We start from the raw sequence: 16,194 nt of genomic DNA on the forward strand, positions 1-16,194 counted from the left end.
TTAAATTTTTAAATTGTCCCCTAGAAGGCCTTATCATTTTGTAGTCCCAACAAATGAGCATTAGTGTATCTGTATTCCCTCACCCTTGCCCACTTTGGATATTATCAACTTAGAAATTGTGCCAGTCACACTGAGTCAAGAGTGATGTCTTACTGTTATTTAAGTTTGGCTTTTCCTGATAACTAGTAAGTTTAGAAGCTTTTCATATGTTTATGACTTATTTACTTCCTTGGTGAATTGCAATTTTTTAAGTTTATCAGTGTAAGCTTTTATATATTCTGGACCTAGATATTTATCCTTTGTTGCATGCGTGCTCAGTCACCCAGTTGTGTCCAGCTCTTTGCGACCTCATGGAAAATAGGCCACCAGGCTCCTCTGTCCGTGTGACTGTCCAGGCAAGAATACTGCAGTGGGTCGCCATTTGCTCCTCCAGGAGATCTTCCCAACGCAGGGATCGAACCTGTGTCTCCTGCATCTCCTGCATTGGCAGGCAGATTCTTTACCACAGAGCCAGCTGGGAAGCCTTACTTTGTCTTTTATGTATGTATAAACGATTTCTTCCAGCCTGATTCTTGCTTTTAGTTGCGTTATTGGTCCCAGTGTCTACATGAGGGTTTGAATTGATGTAGTTAAATTTTTCAGATATTTCCTTTACAGCTTCTGTGTTTTATGTTTTGCATAGGAAAGCCTTCCTTACTCAAAGATTATAAAAATATTCTTCTACAGTTTTGTAACACTGTAGTATTTTACAGATTGTATGGTAGTTAAATTCTTTATTTTAGTCATTTAATCCAGTTTTAAATTATGTGATCTGTGGTTGAAGGATCTAACTTAATTTTTCCAAATGGATACCTTAGTGGTCCAACGCCATTAATTAAACATTATTTATTCACTAACTTGGTTCAATGGATACATCAGTGATCCAACACCATTAATTAAATATTATTTATTTGCTAATTTAGTTCAGTGGATACATCAGCAGTCCAACACCATTAATTAAACATTATTTATTCACTAATTTATTTCAATGGATACATCAGTGGTCCAACAGCATTAATTAAACATTATTTATTCACTAATTTAGTTCTTGATATGCCTCTTTTATCAAGAACAAAAGATTTCATATTTAGTTCTGGGTCCATTGTATTGCATGATTGGATTAATCTACCCCTATCCCCGAGCCCAACGCCAGGCAATTTTGATTCTTCTGGCTTTAAAATATACTTTAAATACCTCATAGGGCAAAATTTCTCCTGATTGCTTTTCTTTTTTTAAGTTGTGAGGAGAAAGTGCCTCCATCCACTAGTGCTCCCTACCTGCAGCAGAGTCGAGAAGCTCTGCCCTGGGAGGGGCCCAGGGGTCAGATCAGTTTTCCACTGCCGTGCGACAGATGACCTCACCAGAACAGAGGACACGGCAGCTTTCATTGGCTCACGGTTCCCACGAGTCCAGCACATTTTAGCTGGCCCTCTGCCCAGGGTCTCTGAGGCTGAGACCAGGGCCTCACCAGCTGCATCCACATCTGCAGGCTCCAGGAGGGAACGAGTGGCTTCCCAGCTTCCAAAGAACTAACTCCCTGGTGGCTGTAGGACTGAGGTTCCCCCCGTCTTGCTGGCAGTTGGTGTGGACGGCTCTCGGCCCCCAGAGGCTGCTCTCAGCTCACTGCCACGGGGCCCCTCTGGTCTCGAGTCAAATCCTTCTCACACTTTGAGGGCTCTCGGACTTCTTGTTGTGTGACCAGCTGAGGAAGACTCTGCGTTTAAAGGACTCATGTGATGAGGGCTGCCTCCACCCAGATAACTTCCCTATTTTAAGGTCAGCTGTGCCATAGAACACAGCCTCATCACAGGAGTGAGAGCGGCATGTCACAGCCCTGGGGATATTCAGTGCACGAATTTCCTGGGGTGCAGGAAATCTTGGGGGCCATCTTAGAACTCTGCTTACCACACCACCTAAAGTGAAAGTCACTCAATCACGTCCAACTCTTTGCAACCCCATGGACTATACAGTCCATGGAATTCTCCAGGCTGGAATACTGGAGTGGGTAGCCTTTCCCCCCTCCAGGGGATCTTCCCAACCCAGGGATCAAAGCCATGTCTCCCACATTGCAGGCAGGTTCTTTACCAGCTGAGCCACAAGGGAAGCCCAAAAAAGGGGGACACAAAAGAGAGACCTTTTATATTGGGTAGGAGGTTATATTTGAGCACTGGTCTGTGCTGGACACAGGTGTGTGTGTGTGTGTGTATAAAGGACCTCCGAAGAAGTCCAGGTATAGGTTCTACAAGGATCTCATGGTCTGATAGAATCTTAGCAGCTGAAAGAAACTTGGGGCACATGACCCAGGGAAGTCTACTCTTTTCCAAGGAAAACAACAACTTCAGTTTATTCCTTGTATGATATGGTCTCTAGACGCCTCTCCATGACTGCTTAGTAGGAGTAGGGGGAGTGAAGGAAATACATAAATTTGCTTCAAAGCAGTGCCTTAACTGAGGGCCAACTGAGGAGGAGCTGGAAGGTCAAGAAAGCTTCCTGGAGGAGGTCGCCTTTGAACTTTGCCTTTAAGGCTAGGGGGAAGCAGACTTCCCTGATGGTCCACTGGCTAAGACTTTGTTTTCCAATGCAGGGTGCCCTGGTTCAATCCCTGGTCAGGGAACTAGATCCCACCTGCCACAACTGAAAAAAGATTCTGCATGCTGCAATTAAGACCTGGTGCAGCCAAATAAATAAATAAGAATAAATATTAAATAAAAGAGAGACCGGGGGAATGTCAACATAAAATCTGGATATGGGAAGGGGATTCTGGGAAGGACAGCAAAGCCATGGATGTGGAGGCCCGAGAGGCATTTCTGGGAAGGGCAAGCAGCCATGTGCAGGGAGCTCCATCAAAGGGGAGCTGGGGCTGGACTGCACAGAGCCTTAAGGACCAGCAGAGGCCTCTGGACTTCAGTGAGTGCCCGAGGTCAGTCTGACCTATTTGGACATCAGAATGCTTCTTGCCACGGCTGGGGAGGGAGAGGCTATATTCTAAATTAATATTCCATTGTAACACCTAACGTGAAAGTGAAACAGGCATTTAAGCCTGGAGTAAACACAGTCACTGTGCCGTGTGTTTAGTTACTCAGTCGTGTCTGACTCTTTTGTGACTCCATGGACTGTGGCCCGCCAGGCTCCTCTGTCCATGGGATTCTCCAGGCAAGAATACTGGAGTGGGTTGCCATGCCCTCCTCCAGGGGATCTTCACGACCCAGGGATCAAACATCTCCCACCTTGCAGGTGGATTCTTTACCGTCTGAGCCACCAGGGAAGCCCCAACACAGTCACACTTGACCACAAAAGCATCGCAGACGGACTAATAAAAAAGGGAAAGGAATCACGCGTGAAACAGGTGCCTCTCGGCAGTGTGCAGGGCAGCACCCGCTCACAGACACCAGTGGCCTCTTACTGGCTGTGGCAAGCCAAACCCCAAGAGCTTTAGTTTTCCTGGAAAATCAGACCACAAGAAAATTGCCCTTCACAGTTCTTTGGGGTTGCAGCATATTCAAAACCAGAGACATTACTTTGCCAACAAAGGTTCGTCTAGTCAAGGCTATGGTTTTTCCTGTGGTCATGTATGGATGTGAGAGTTGGACTGTGAAGAAAGCTGAGTGCCGAAGAATTGATGCTTTTGAACTGTGGTGTTGGAGAAGACTCTTGAGAGTCCCTTGGACTGCAAGGAGATCCAACCAGTCCATTCTGAAGGAGATCAGCCCTGGGATTTCTTTGGAAGGAATGATGCTAAAGCTGAAACTCCAGTACTTTGGCCACCTCATGCGAAGAGTTGACTAATTGGAAAAGACTGATGCTGGGAGGGATTGGGGGCAGGAGGAGAAGGGGACGACAGAGGATGAGATGGCTGGATGGCATCACTGACTCGATGGACATGAGTCTGAGTGAACTCCGGGAGTTGGTGATGGACAGGGAGGCCTGGCGTGCTGTGATTCATGGGGTCGCAAAGAGTCGGACACGACTGAGCAACTGAATGGAACTGAACTGAACTGTGTCTTCCATAAAGATATGCTATAGTTCTAATCCCCTTACCTGTAGACATGACCTAATTTGGAAATAGGGCATTTAAGGTGAGGTAGGGGGTGGTGCTCTGTAGAGACCAGCCAAGGGTCACCCCCACTGCCCCTCCACCACCAGAAGCTGGAAGAGGTGGGGAAGGACCCTCCTCCTTGGGAGGTGGGAGCATGGCTGTGCCCACACCTTGATTTTAAACTTCCAGCCCCCAGAGCCACGAGAGAAGTTTCTGCTGTTTTAAGCCACTTGGTTTGTGACACTTCATTACAGCAGGTTCAGGAAATAAGGCAACATTCATTTCTAGATTCTTGAAACAGGTAACAAGTATCCACTCACCGGCCGTGCTGGGGCCTCATGGCTCTTGGATGGGTGAGATGGGGGCAGCACAGGACCAGTGGATTCTCCAGGGAGGAGTCAGCTGGAGGCCAGTCCAGGACAGGTAGCAGTGTCCCTAGGGGGGCCCTCTGAGAACCGGAGACTCAGTCTGGAGGACAAAGTCTGAGAGGCAAACTCTGAACGATAGCACATTTGCGCATCTCCCAGTTCAGGGTTAGGGCTGGGGGCGGGCAGGCTGCTGATCGCCGCCTGGGGTCCTGGAGGCGCCTTTCCTTGGTACGAAGAGGACCTGCAAAGAGGAGAACTCAGAAAGGAGCGGAGGACGTGCCAATCTCCCGCCGAGGGTGAGAACACTCCGGCGGCGGTACCCGGTACTCGGTGCACTCGTGGCTGGCGGACACCCGCAGGCCGGGAGGTGGTGCTTCGAGGGTCTTTGGCATCATCAGGCCCGCGGTTACTCACCATCGCACCTTTGGCAACTTCTCTAACTTAAGCATCAGTCTCTTTATCGGTGAAACACTGACAAGCATAGTGAGGGTCTTAGGTTTGATGTGAGGATACATTGAGAAAACTCATGTGAAGTACTTAACAGAGCGCCCGCTGCCAGGAAGGGGTTGCTGGAGCTTAGCCATCACCATCACCATCACCATCATCAGAGCCTTGACGCAAAATCTGTGTCTGGGGGCTGCCCCTCACCATTGAAATGCCCACCGCGGGAGGTGGGCTGTTGAGGGTCGTCATTCGGCCCCGGGGGACTCCCGTCTTCCCCCGCGTATGCCCTGCCATTTCGAGGGGTGTCCCGGGAGTGACCCTGCTCCGGCCTCAGCGGGGTTCACAGTCCGGGGAGGCAGAATTTCGGGTCCGCAGGCGACGACGTGGGGCCGAGGACACTGCGGTCCCCCTGGGAGGCTCTCCATCAGTCTCGCGCCGCGTGCCCAGAACGGTCACCAGAAGCCGCGCGCACCAGGAGGCCGGCAGGTGGCCGGGGACAGGCGTCCCGGGGGAGGACTGGCGTCCCGGTGCGGTGAGTCCTGGCCCGCGGGCCGTCCGGACCGGGCCCGGGAGGGGCGCGCATTCGCGGGAAGGCGGGGCCGAGGCGGGCCGGAGCCGCGGGGCCCCCGGGGCCCCGGGCCGGGAGGCCGCCTCCCTGGGACACCGCCAGGGGCCGCCATCGCCCCGCGCAGCGCCCCGGCTCCTCCCGGCTCCTCCCGGGCGGAACGCGGGGAGGACGCGCGGGTCCCAGTCCCGAGCCGCTCGCCCGATACCCGAGCCCGACGACGGAGCCGGGAACCGGACGAACCCCGGCGCGTCCGCCCCTAAGTTTCGGGCATTAGGAATCTTTAATTCGATGGCGCAGGGACTCTGGGAGCCAGCGTGGGAGCCAGCGTGGGATGGCTCTCGTTTTCCTCCGCCGGAGCCTCGGTCTTGCTGGGCTTGCTTGGACCAGGCCCTGGTTCGCTGGGAAGCTGCAGCCTGAGCGCGCAGGGCACGGGCCACCTTGGAGGTCTGAGCCCCTTCCCTTCTTCGGTCCCTTCCCGAATGGAGCCCCCCCCCCCATCCCCCATGCTGATGGCTTGCTGGACTCTTGAACATCGGAAGGAAAGTTGGTACTCATCGCCACCCCCCAAAACGTTCCCGTTACTGAAAGGTTAGGGACCGCCACACCGCCCCCCCCTTCCCCGCCGCCACCCCGCCCCCAGCCCAGGGAGCCGAAGAGGAAATTCTAGGGCCAGGCCCCAGAGGCATGAACATAACAGCAACAGTAATAATAGTAATAGCTAATGACACTGAGTCAGCACTTACTACGTGTCAGGCAAAGTTCTGAGCTCCTTACCTGCAGTTACTCATTTCATCCTGACAAGCATTTTCCATGGGAGTATCATCGCTGGTTTACAGATGGGGAAAGTGAGGCCCGGAATCTTCAATCTCTCTGGGTCTCAGTTTCCTGAAACTTCAACATTTGTGAAACAAAGTGGCCCACCAGGTTAGTCATCAATTATTTTTACTGAAATAGCAGCCAATTCATGGTAAGTGGCAAAGTGTAGGGGTGAGACCAGGAGAATGTGTTTTCTGAATGCACCGCTGGGGGACAATGGGGCTAGAAAAATTGCTGAAGGGCCCAGAGGAGAAACGGCTTGGAAATGAGCCACCCCTGAATTTTTCTCTTAAGGCAACCACCTGGTGGAAAAGGCGGGCAAGGCCACCACCTTGACAAGGTTCCTTGGAGGTCGGCCCTTGAAGGGATGTTGATGGAAGTAACCAGTTTTGCCCCGAGTGTGAGAGCCTCACGGTGTGGGAAAAGGGCAGGCTGACGTGAAGCTGGAGGGGACGGTCACTGAGTCACTGTGCTGACTGATGGCCCATTGAGAGGGAGCAGCTACGGACAACCAGCTCGGGGCTGAATGAAGGACTGGGCCCCTTATTTGTGGCATGTGAACCATGTGGCAGAGGCCATGTCCCTGCAGAGGTGGACCTGGAGGGGGTGGTAAGCAGCGGCTTGAAGCTCCACAGCCGTCCCAGAGCTGCTAATGCTGTCAGAAGCTCCAGCCCTGGAGGTGGCACAAGGCTGGGTCCCAATTTTGCCCCCCTTTGAACCTAGAAAATTCTTCCCGGTGCTGAGACAAGGCTTGACTCCCAGAAACTGCCTCGCAGGCCCAGAGCCCTGCTTCCACAGAGAGGGCATCTAATGCCCCAGGAGGGATGAGCTCATTGGATACCTTCTAGGGTGCGGCTGGGGGGACCCCTGGGACAGCCGGAGAGGGGTGCTGACCTGTTTCAGAGCTGCCTCTGTAGTGAGAGCTCAAACCCTCCCCAGCTCCTGCCTTGGGTGTGGCCGTGGGAGCACTGTTGCAGGAGTCCTCACACCCCTGTCAAAGAGCTGTTGGGTCCACTTATAGGGAAAGATTGAGGGCAGAAGGAGAAGAGGGCGTCAGAGGGTGAGATGGCTGGACGGCATCACAAATGCAATGGACATGAACTTGGGCAAACTTCGAGAGATGGTGAGGGACAGGGAGGGCTGGCATGCTGCAGACCATGGGGTCACAAAGAGTTGGACACAACTGGACGACTAAACAACAACCACTTGCCCTTGAGACTGACGTGCCCCCGTGGTAGGATGAAGGGACATTCAAGGCTGTTACAGAAGAGCAGGCCCCCTAATATGATTGCCAGCTCCGGGGCACAGGGGTCCCATCTCATGCTGCTGCCCTAATGGTTGGGGAATCTCTATTCAGACCACCTGGTATGGTTCTCACCCAACCACGTGTTGACTCCAGCTTCTGCCCAAAGAAGCTGCCTTGTTTGGGGCCAGTTCCCACCCTCGAAGCTAGTCATCAGCCATGCAGTGTCCAGCACTGGGTGGTATTTGAAAATGTCTATTTGTAACCTAGTTGAAAGAGCGTGAGCTTTGAAGTCAGATGTGATTGTAAATCTTACTGTTTATCAGCTAGAATATCAGAGCAAGTTTCCTCATCTCTAAATGGTGGCAGTGGTGATGGGGAGCAATGAAAACTGTCTGACGGAACATTGAGAAGATGAAATGAACACCCATGGTGGGATTTTGCAAACAGGAGATGGGGGCAATCCAGGTGTCCAAGTCTTCAGGGACGGTGTCTCCCGCAGGATTTCGGATTCTGCCCCCTAACAGCCCCCTCCCCTGCAGGGCTTTTGGTCTTGGAAACACTCTGTGATACCCCATTGCCGCAGGCCTCCGCCTGACCTGGTTCCAGAACAAAGGCCCTCAGCTGTATGGGATTTACACAGGGGGCTGCGTGGGAGGCAATTTAGAGGGAAAAGAAGATTTTAAAGTAATGACAGCTCATATAGTTGATGGAAATCTAAAAAAAGTCAGACAGTTAAGTCTGGGGAGGAAAAGACTAGGAAGAACTGAATAAAGAGACTGAGAGATCAAGTCAGACACAGGAGAATTTCCTGTGAATCGAAGCATCAGAGGAGGGGGTCAAGGCGCTCAGCAGTGGTCATCAGCAAGAGCTCTGCAGCCAGACTGCTTGGATCTCATCCCAGCTCTTTTTTTTTTAATATGTATTTTGATGTGGACCATTTTTTTAAGGTGAAGTCTTTTAACCACTGGACCACCAGTGTGTGCATGCTAAGTCACTTCAGTCCTGTCTGACTCTGTGACCCTATGGACAGTAGCCCCCGCCAAGCTACAGTCAAGAATACTAGAGTGGGTTGCCGTGCCCGCCTCCAGGGGATTTTCCCCATACGGGGATTGAACCTGCATCTCTTATGTCTCCAGCATTGGCAGGTGGGTTCTTTACCACTAGTGCCACCTGGAAGCCCTGGACAACCAGGGAAGTCCCTAAATTTTATGTATATTTTGCCACTATTTTACTTTTTTTTTAATCTCCTCTGTCCATGGGATTTCCCAGGCAAGAATACTGGAGTGAGTTGCCAATTCCTCCTCCAGGACATCTTCCGGGTATCGAACCCGAGTCTCCTGAGTCTCTTGCATTGAGGGCAGATTCTTTACCTCTTGAGCCATCAGGGAAACCCAGGTCTCATCCCAGCTCTTGCACTTACAAGCTTGGCCTTCAAGCATCTGTGCCTCAGTTTCTTCATCTGGGGATGGTCATACCCCTCGGAGAGCTGTTACAAGGATGAAATGAGTTCATGTGTGTGAATCGCCGAGCAGTGCCTGACTTGTGCTGAGGGCTCTGTGAGTGCTAGCTAGTGTTATCTTTCCTTTGGAATGAATACTTAGAGAATTAGGGAACGTGAACAGAGCGGCCACAGAGACCCCGAGCCTAACCATCTCTTCTACAGGTGAGCAATCTGAGCCCAGAGAGCTGCTCTCCCCACGGCCCCTGTGTGGATGCTCCAGCCTCACGCCCACCACCAGCTCCTTCTTTGCTGAACCGCTAGGTTTGCCTCCACAGCACTCTGGGGGACTGGGTCTTGCTGAAACGCAGCACCTGGGCAGGGTCACCGTGGCCTGCTGTGAATCAGTCACGGTGCTTATGATGGACACCCTGTCCATGGGATTCTCCAGGCAAGAATACTGGAGTGGGTCGCCATTTCCCCCTCCAGGGGGTCTTCCTGATCCAGTCTTCAAATCAAGAGTCTCTTAGATCTCCTACATTGGCAGGCGGGTTCTTTACCACTAGTGCCAGCTGGGAAGACTTGGGATGGACAATCCAACTCAAAACAGGTTAAGGAAAAAAAGAAAAAGAGATGATTGCTCCTGTACCAAGGAGTCTGAGGTACCTTTCAGGCACAGGGGAACCTGGGTGTGAAGAGATCCCATCGGCCGCTGTCTCTCCTTTGTGTTTCTGTAGGGGGGCTTCCTCCTCAGGTGGGCTTTCCGTGTGGGAGGTATGGGGGACCACCTGCAACTCTAAGCTCACATTGTCCTTGCGTTTAAAAGGTAGGCTTTGTTTTTTTCTTTCTGACTTACTTCACTCTGTATGACAGACTCTAGGTCCATTCATGTCTATTAACACATATATGTGGAATCTAGAAGAATGGAACAGATGAAGGTATTTGCAGGAACAGAGATGCAGCTTTAGACAACAGACCCATGGACGTGGGGGAGGATGGGACGGATTGGGATATTAGGACTGAACATATACACTCCTGTGTATAAAATAGCTAGCTAGTGGGAACCTGCCATAAAGCCCAGGAAGCTCAGCTCGATGCTCTGCGGTGACCTAGAGGGCTGGAGAGGGTGGTATGCGTGGGAGGGAAGGGGTATGTGTATACACAGAGCTGATTCACTTCATTGTACAGCAGAAGCTAACACAACATTGTGGAGCATATATACGCCAATAAGAAAAATAAAATATGTAGGATTTATTATTGGATATGGGGAGGCAACAGATCCCGCCACAATCACTGTTGAAAAGATACGTTGTTTCTCACAGCTCCTAAGAGGAGCTTCCTGCATCATACAGGACCATGTGGGGAAGAATCACGTGGGTCAGGAAGACACCTTTGCAGTGTCTACCCTGTTTGTAGCCGGAAAACAAACATGAGAACAAGAGCCTGTATTCTGGTGTTTGTGGGAACGAATGGATAACCGGGGTGAGCAGGCTAAGCAAGCACTGGCTAGTTTGAATAACTTCAGAGGGGCTGCCCCTGGATGTCTGACACCTATCCTTGGGATGATTAGAAGAGGGACCACAAGGCCCCGGAGTGTAAGAGCCAGTGAAGGAGGTGGGGGTAGGGTGGGCTCTGGTTAATTTGCATATGAAAGGCACACCGGTTTACCATCTCTCGGAACTGGCTAGCCCTGGGAGAGGCAGTCATGTCAGGGTCAGCAAGGCCCCAGATGTCAAAGCATCAGAAATATGAAAAGGAAAAAAAACTCTAATGAGTACAGCTGACAGTTAGCCTCCCCACAAAAGACTTGCCTCTCTCAACATCACTGACTGGCATCTGGGAGGGTTTCTGATTGGCCCACTCTTGTGATGCGCGTAGACCCACAGCATGGGAAGGACAGGGAAAACCTGGGTTTCTCATCCTTTCTTGATGGGAATACAAAATAGTACAGAAGCTCTGAAAATGGTTTGGCAATTTCTCAAAACACTAAGCACTTAAGCTTCCCACATTGGTTCAATGGTAAAGAATCTGCCTGCCAATGCAGGAGATGTAAGAACCGCAGGTTCAAACCCTGGTTTGGGAAGATCCCCTGGAGAATGAAATGGCAACCCATTCTAGAATTCTTGCCTGGAGAATCCCATAGACAGAAGAGCCTGGCAGGCTCCATGGGGTCACAAAGAGTTGGACATGACTGAGCACGCATGTAAGCAAGCACTTAGCCTATGACCCAGCAAAGGGACATTTATCCTAGAGAAATGAAGGTGTATGCCCACACACAAACCTGTACATGAATATTCACAACAGTTTATTTGGAATAGTCCCCAAAAGCCAGTCTCAAATACACACTGTTCAATTTTACAACATTCTTGGATGAGAAAATTAGGGAGATAGAGAAGAGATTGCTGGTTGCCTGGGGCTAGGGACGAAGGTGGGTGGGAGTGGTACCACGAGGGAAACCTCTGTGATGCTGGAGTCCTTATCTTGATGGGGTGGTGGTTATGGGAACCAGTCCACATGGTGAATGGCATCGCACTACACACATGTTGTCTCAATGTCAATTTCCTGGCGTTGATGTATTTGATCTTCTGTAGCTATGTATTTGGTCTACTATAGCTATAGCACAGACTTTATTTTCTTGGGCTCCGAAATCACTGCAGATGGTGACTGCAGCCATGAAATTTAAAGACATTTGTTCATTGGAAGAAAAGCTATAACCAACTTAGACAACATATTGAAAAGCAGAGATATTACCTTTGCCGACAAATGTCCATCTAGTCAAAGCTATGACTTTTCCAGTAGACATGTATGGACATGAGAGTTGGACTATAAAGAAAGCTGAGTGCCGAAGAATTGATGCTTTTGAACTGTGGTGTTGGAGAAGACTGTTGAGAGTCCTTTGGACTGCAAGGAGATCCAACCAGTCCATCCTAAAGGAAATCAGTCCTGAATATTCATTGGAAAGACTGATGCGGAAGCTGAAACTCCAATACTTTGGCCACCTGATATGAAGAACTGACTCCTTGGAAAAGACCCTGATGCTGGGAAAGATTGAAGGCAGGAGGAGAAGGGGACAACAGAGGATGAGATGGTTGGATGGCATCACCGACTCGATGGACATGAGTTTAAGCAAGCTCTGGGAGTTGGTGATGGACAGGGAAGCCTTGTGTGCTGCAGTCCATGGGGTCAAAAAGAGTTAGACACAACTGAGCGACTGAACTGAAGTAAACTGACTGATAGCTATGTCTGGATACGTATAGGGCTTCCCAGGTGGCGCTCATGGTAAAGAACCCGCCTACCAATGCAGGAGACATAAGAGATGCAGGTTCAATCCCTGGGTTGGGAAGATCCACTGGAGAAGGAAATGGCAACCCACTCCAGTATTTTTGCCTGGAGAATCCCATGGACAGTGAAGCCTGGTGGGCTATGGTCCATAGGGTAGCAAAGAGTCAGAAAGGACTGAAGCGACTTAGCACATAGTTACGTAAGACATCACCATTGGGGGGAACTGGGTGAAGTGTACCTGGGACCTCTCTGTCTTATTTTTCCAGCTTCCTGTGAGTCTGTAATTATTTCAAAATAAAGAGTAAGCAGATCTTAAAGAGCTTTTTGCTTTGAGAGGACAAAAGCAGTCTTTGTGGGGCCTCCGGTTTTAAGTCAATGAACAGTCATCGTTGCCTTGAGGCGGAGGCATGGGTCCTGGCTGTGTTTTCCTGCCTGTGTCCTGGGAGAAGGAAGCCTCTGTTTTGCTCTCCCATCAACATTACATGCTGTCGCTTTAGTCGTTTCTGACTCTTTGCGACCGTGTGGACCATAGCCCGCCAGACCCCTCTGTCCATGGGATTCTCCAGGCAAGAATATTGGAGAGGGTTGCCATGCCCTCCTCCAAGGGATCCTCCTGACTCAGGGATTGAACCTACGTATTTTATGTCTCCTGCATTGGAAGACGGGTTCTTCACCACTAGCTCCATTACTTGCAGCCATAATTGTGCCGGGTGATGAACTTCAGCTAATCAACCCGGTGAACTTTAGAAATAGAGAAATAGACACTGTGGGTCTTTAGAAGCAAGAATGGTGATGGAATTTTCTTTTTTTTTTTTAATAAAAATAATTTTTTTTTGCCACACCACTAGGTGTGTGGGCTCTTAGTTCCCCAACCAGGGATCGAACCCAAGCCCCTTCCAGTGGAAGCCTGAGTCTTAACCTCTGAACTGCCAGGGAAGTCCCAAGGTGATGGAATTTTCCGTGTCCAACCCAAATGAATCCTACCCGGCAACCTGGAAAACACTGATGATGGACAATGAGATAATTAGGAGACAAATTTCTGGGTCTTGTGGTTGTGTCTTTTATGTAAAACGTAAATGCATGTGGATAACAGCAGGAAGGAGACAGGCACAAATGAACGCATGCATCTGTGCTTTGACGGCAGTAGAGTTAAGGGCACGTGTCCTTCTTCTGCTTTTTAAAGTCTGAAGTTGTTTGTGGTTGTATTCATTTTAAATTTCATTTTATTTTCTAAACATACGATCTGAGATACATTCCTTGCACCTCCCCCCCAGGAGCCACTTTTGTTTGCTTCTAGTGTCTCCTTGCATGTTTTCTTGGGGTCAATCCAAGCAAGCCTGAGGAAGAGTCTTATTTTTCTACCCTCTACTGTAGAAATGGAGCTAAATGAATTGTTTCTGTTTTTTTTTTTTTCCACTTAGCAATCTTTCTGAATCCCTGCATGTTACCTTTTTATCAAAACAAACAAATGAACAAAGGGGAAAACCCGAACAAGCATACACGTGTCAGCGCTGTGACTGCTAACACAGCGAGCAGACTTGGGTCAGGCCCTTAGCGGCTGCCTTGGTTGGCAGAGTCCAGGCCACCTCCCTCCACTCCCCATCTTTCTCCCCCTCCTTTCCTAGGGAAACGAAGGACTCCCATTCTCTCCCATTTACCTGGAGGTGTTGGGCCCAGTCCACAGAGCTGGGCAGGTATCTGTGGCCATGTTGCTTTGTGAGGTTTGGGGACAGAGGTGAATGGGTTTCTGCCAGCTGCCGGTGCATCTTTCTGCCGTGGCCTTGTCATTACTGTCTTGCCCCCATCCCCCCAAATTTTGAACCACAAGAGCGGCCTTAATTATAGCTAGCACCCCCTTCTCCCCCGCTTCTCCTCTCCTACCAAGGCAGCCTGCCCCCTCCTGCCTGTGCCCATGGTAAAGAAACGATCCCAATCCATCGGTCTCCTGGGACAGGTAAGGGCTTCCAAGCCCTTTGGTGGGGAAGCTGAGAGGCACCCCTGGCCGCCCTGTTCCGGTCAGGGTGCCAAGCCCCCCAGCGCAGGCCTTGTCTGGATCTAGGTTCTGAATGCCGGGGGAGTCTGGGCATGGCTGGTCCCACACCCTGGGACAGGTGTGGGCTCCAGGATGCTGACAGCAGGATGCCATCAGGGACGGAGGGAGGCGGCCTGATACCAGGAACGGTGTTAGTCGCTCAATCGTGTCCGACTCTTTGCGACCCTGCGGATTGTAGCCCTCCAGGCTCCTCTGTCTATGGGGATTCTCCGGGCAAGAATACTGCTGCCCAAAAGCAGCAGAAATGCCAGCAGGGACAGCCTCTCTGTTGTTTCCCGACCTCAGCACCGCTGTGTCTTTCTCTTTCCTGTGCCAGGATCTGGCTCTGGGGAGGAGCCCTGGGGAGGCTGACTATACAGAATTTGCCCCTAGAGGTACATTATATGTCCTCAGGACAGGAGGCACCTGCGGCCTGGGGCTGACAGACCCGGATAAGTTGGCCTTGGAATGCTGGCCAGCTGGAAAGAAGCCCCTCAGGGGCTGGGCTCTGCAGCCAGCTGCTTGTATTCAGTGGATGGTTCCTCTGTTTCCTCCTGGAAAGTGGGTGAAACAGCCGCCTTCCCTTTTGTCCTAGGGCGCAGCAGAAGTAGATCAGATCAGATGGCAAACTCATGTATTCCTGCTGAGGAGGGAGGTGATGCAAATGGGGGCAACAGTCCGTAAAAAAAGATATTATCCCCTCTGAAACATGATGCCGTCTTTTTTTTTTTTTTTTAAATTTTATTTTATTTTTAAACTTTGCAAAATTGTATTAGTTTTGCCAAATATCAAAATGAATCCACCACAGGTATACATGTGTGGCCCACCCTGAACCCTCCTCCCTCCTCCCTCCCCATACCATCCCTCTGGGTCGTCCCAGTGCACTAGCCCCAAGCATCCAGTATCGTGCATCGAACCTGGACTGGCAACTCGTTTCATACATGATATTTTACATGTTTCAATGCCATTCTCCCAAATCTTCCCACCCTCTCCCTCTCCCACAGAGTCCATAAGCCTGTTCTATACATCAGTGTCTCTTTTGCTGTCTCGTACACAGGGTTATTTTTACCATCTTTCTAAATTCCATATATATGCGTTAGTATACTGTATTGGTGTTTTTCTTTCTGGCTTACTTCACTCTGTATAATAGGCTCCAGTTTCATCCACCTCATTAGAACTGATTCAAATGTATTCTTTTTAATGGCTGAGTAATACTCCATTGTGTAGATGTACCACAGCTTTCTTATCCATTCACATGATGCCATCTTGACCTGGCTTTTATTTCTTCCTCTGTGGCTCAGATGGTAAAGAATCCACCTGCAAAGCAGGAGACCTGGGTTCGATCCCTGGGTCGGGGGAGATTTCCTGGAGGAAGGCATGGCAACCCACTCCAGTATTCTTGTCTGGAGAATCCCATGGACAGAGGAGCCTGGAGGTCTATAGTCCATGGGGTTACAAAGAGTTGGATGTGACTGAGTGACTAAGTACAGCACAGCACTTTCGTCTTGTGTGCAGGTGTGCTAAGTCATTTCAGTCGTGTGAGGCTCTGTGTGACCCCATGGACGGGAGCCCATCAGGCTCCTCTGTCCATGGGACTCTCCAGGCAAGAATACTGGCATGGGTTGCCACTCCCTTCTCCAGGGAATCTTCCCAACCCAGGGATTGAACCCGCAGTTCTTAGGTCTCCTGCACTGGCAGGCGGGTCCTTTACCACTAGTGCCACTGGGAAGCCCCACTTGCTTCTTACCTCTGCCCTAAGGAAAGCAGAGGTCACAGTGATTACAGCTGGGCCTCCGGGGGGCACGAAGACCATGGGGAACGGAGCGTGTGACCCCACACCCGAAGGGGCCGCGGCTATGGGGCTGGCAGGCGGCTGCTAAGCAGGACCACGAGCCCACTGTCGCCAGATCTAAGTTTTTAGGTGA

The sequence above is a fragment of the Bubalus kerabau genome, chromosome 21 (genome assembly GCF_029407905.1).
Source record: "Bubalus kerabau isolate K-KA32 ecotype Philippines breed swamp buffalo chromosome 21, PCC_UOA_SB_1v2, whole genome shotgun sequence".
In the NCBI taxonomy this organism is placed as follows: domain Eukaryota; kingdom Metazoa; phylum Chordata; class Mammalia; order Artiodactyla; family Bovidae; genus Bubalus; species Bubalus kerabau.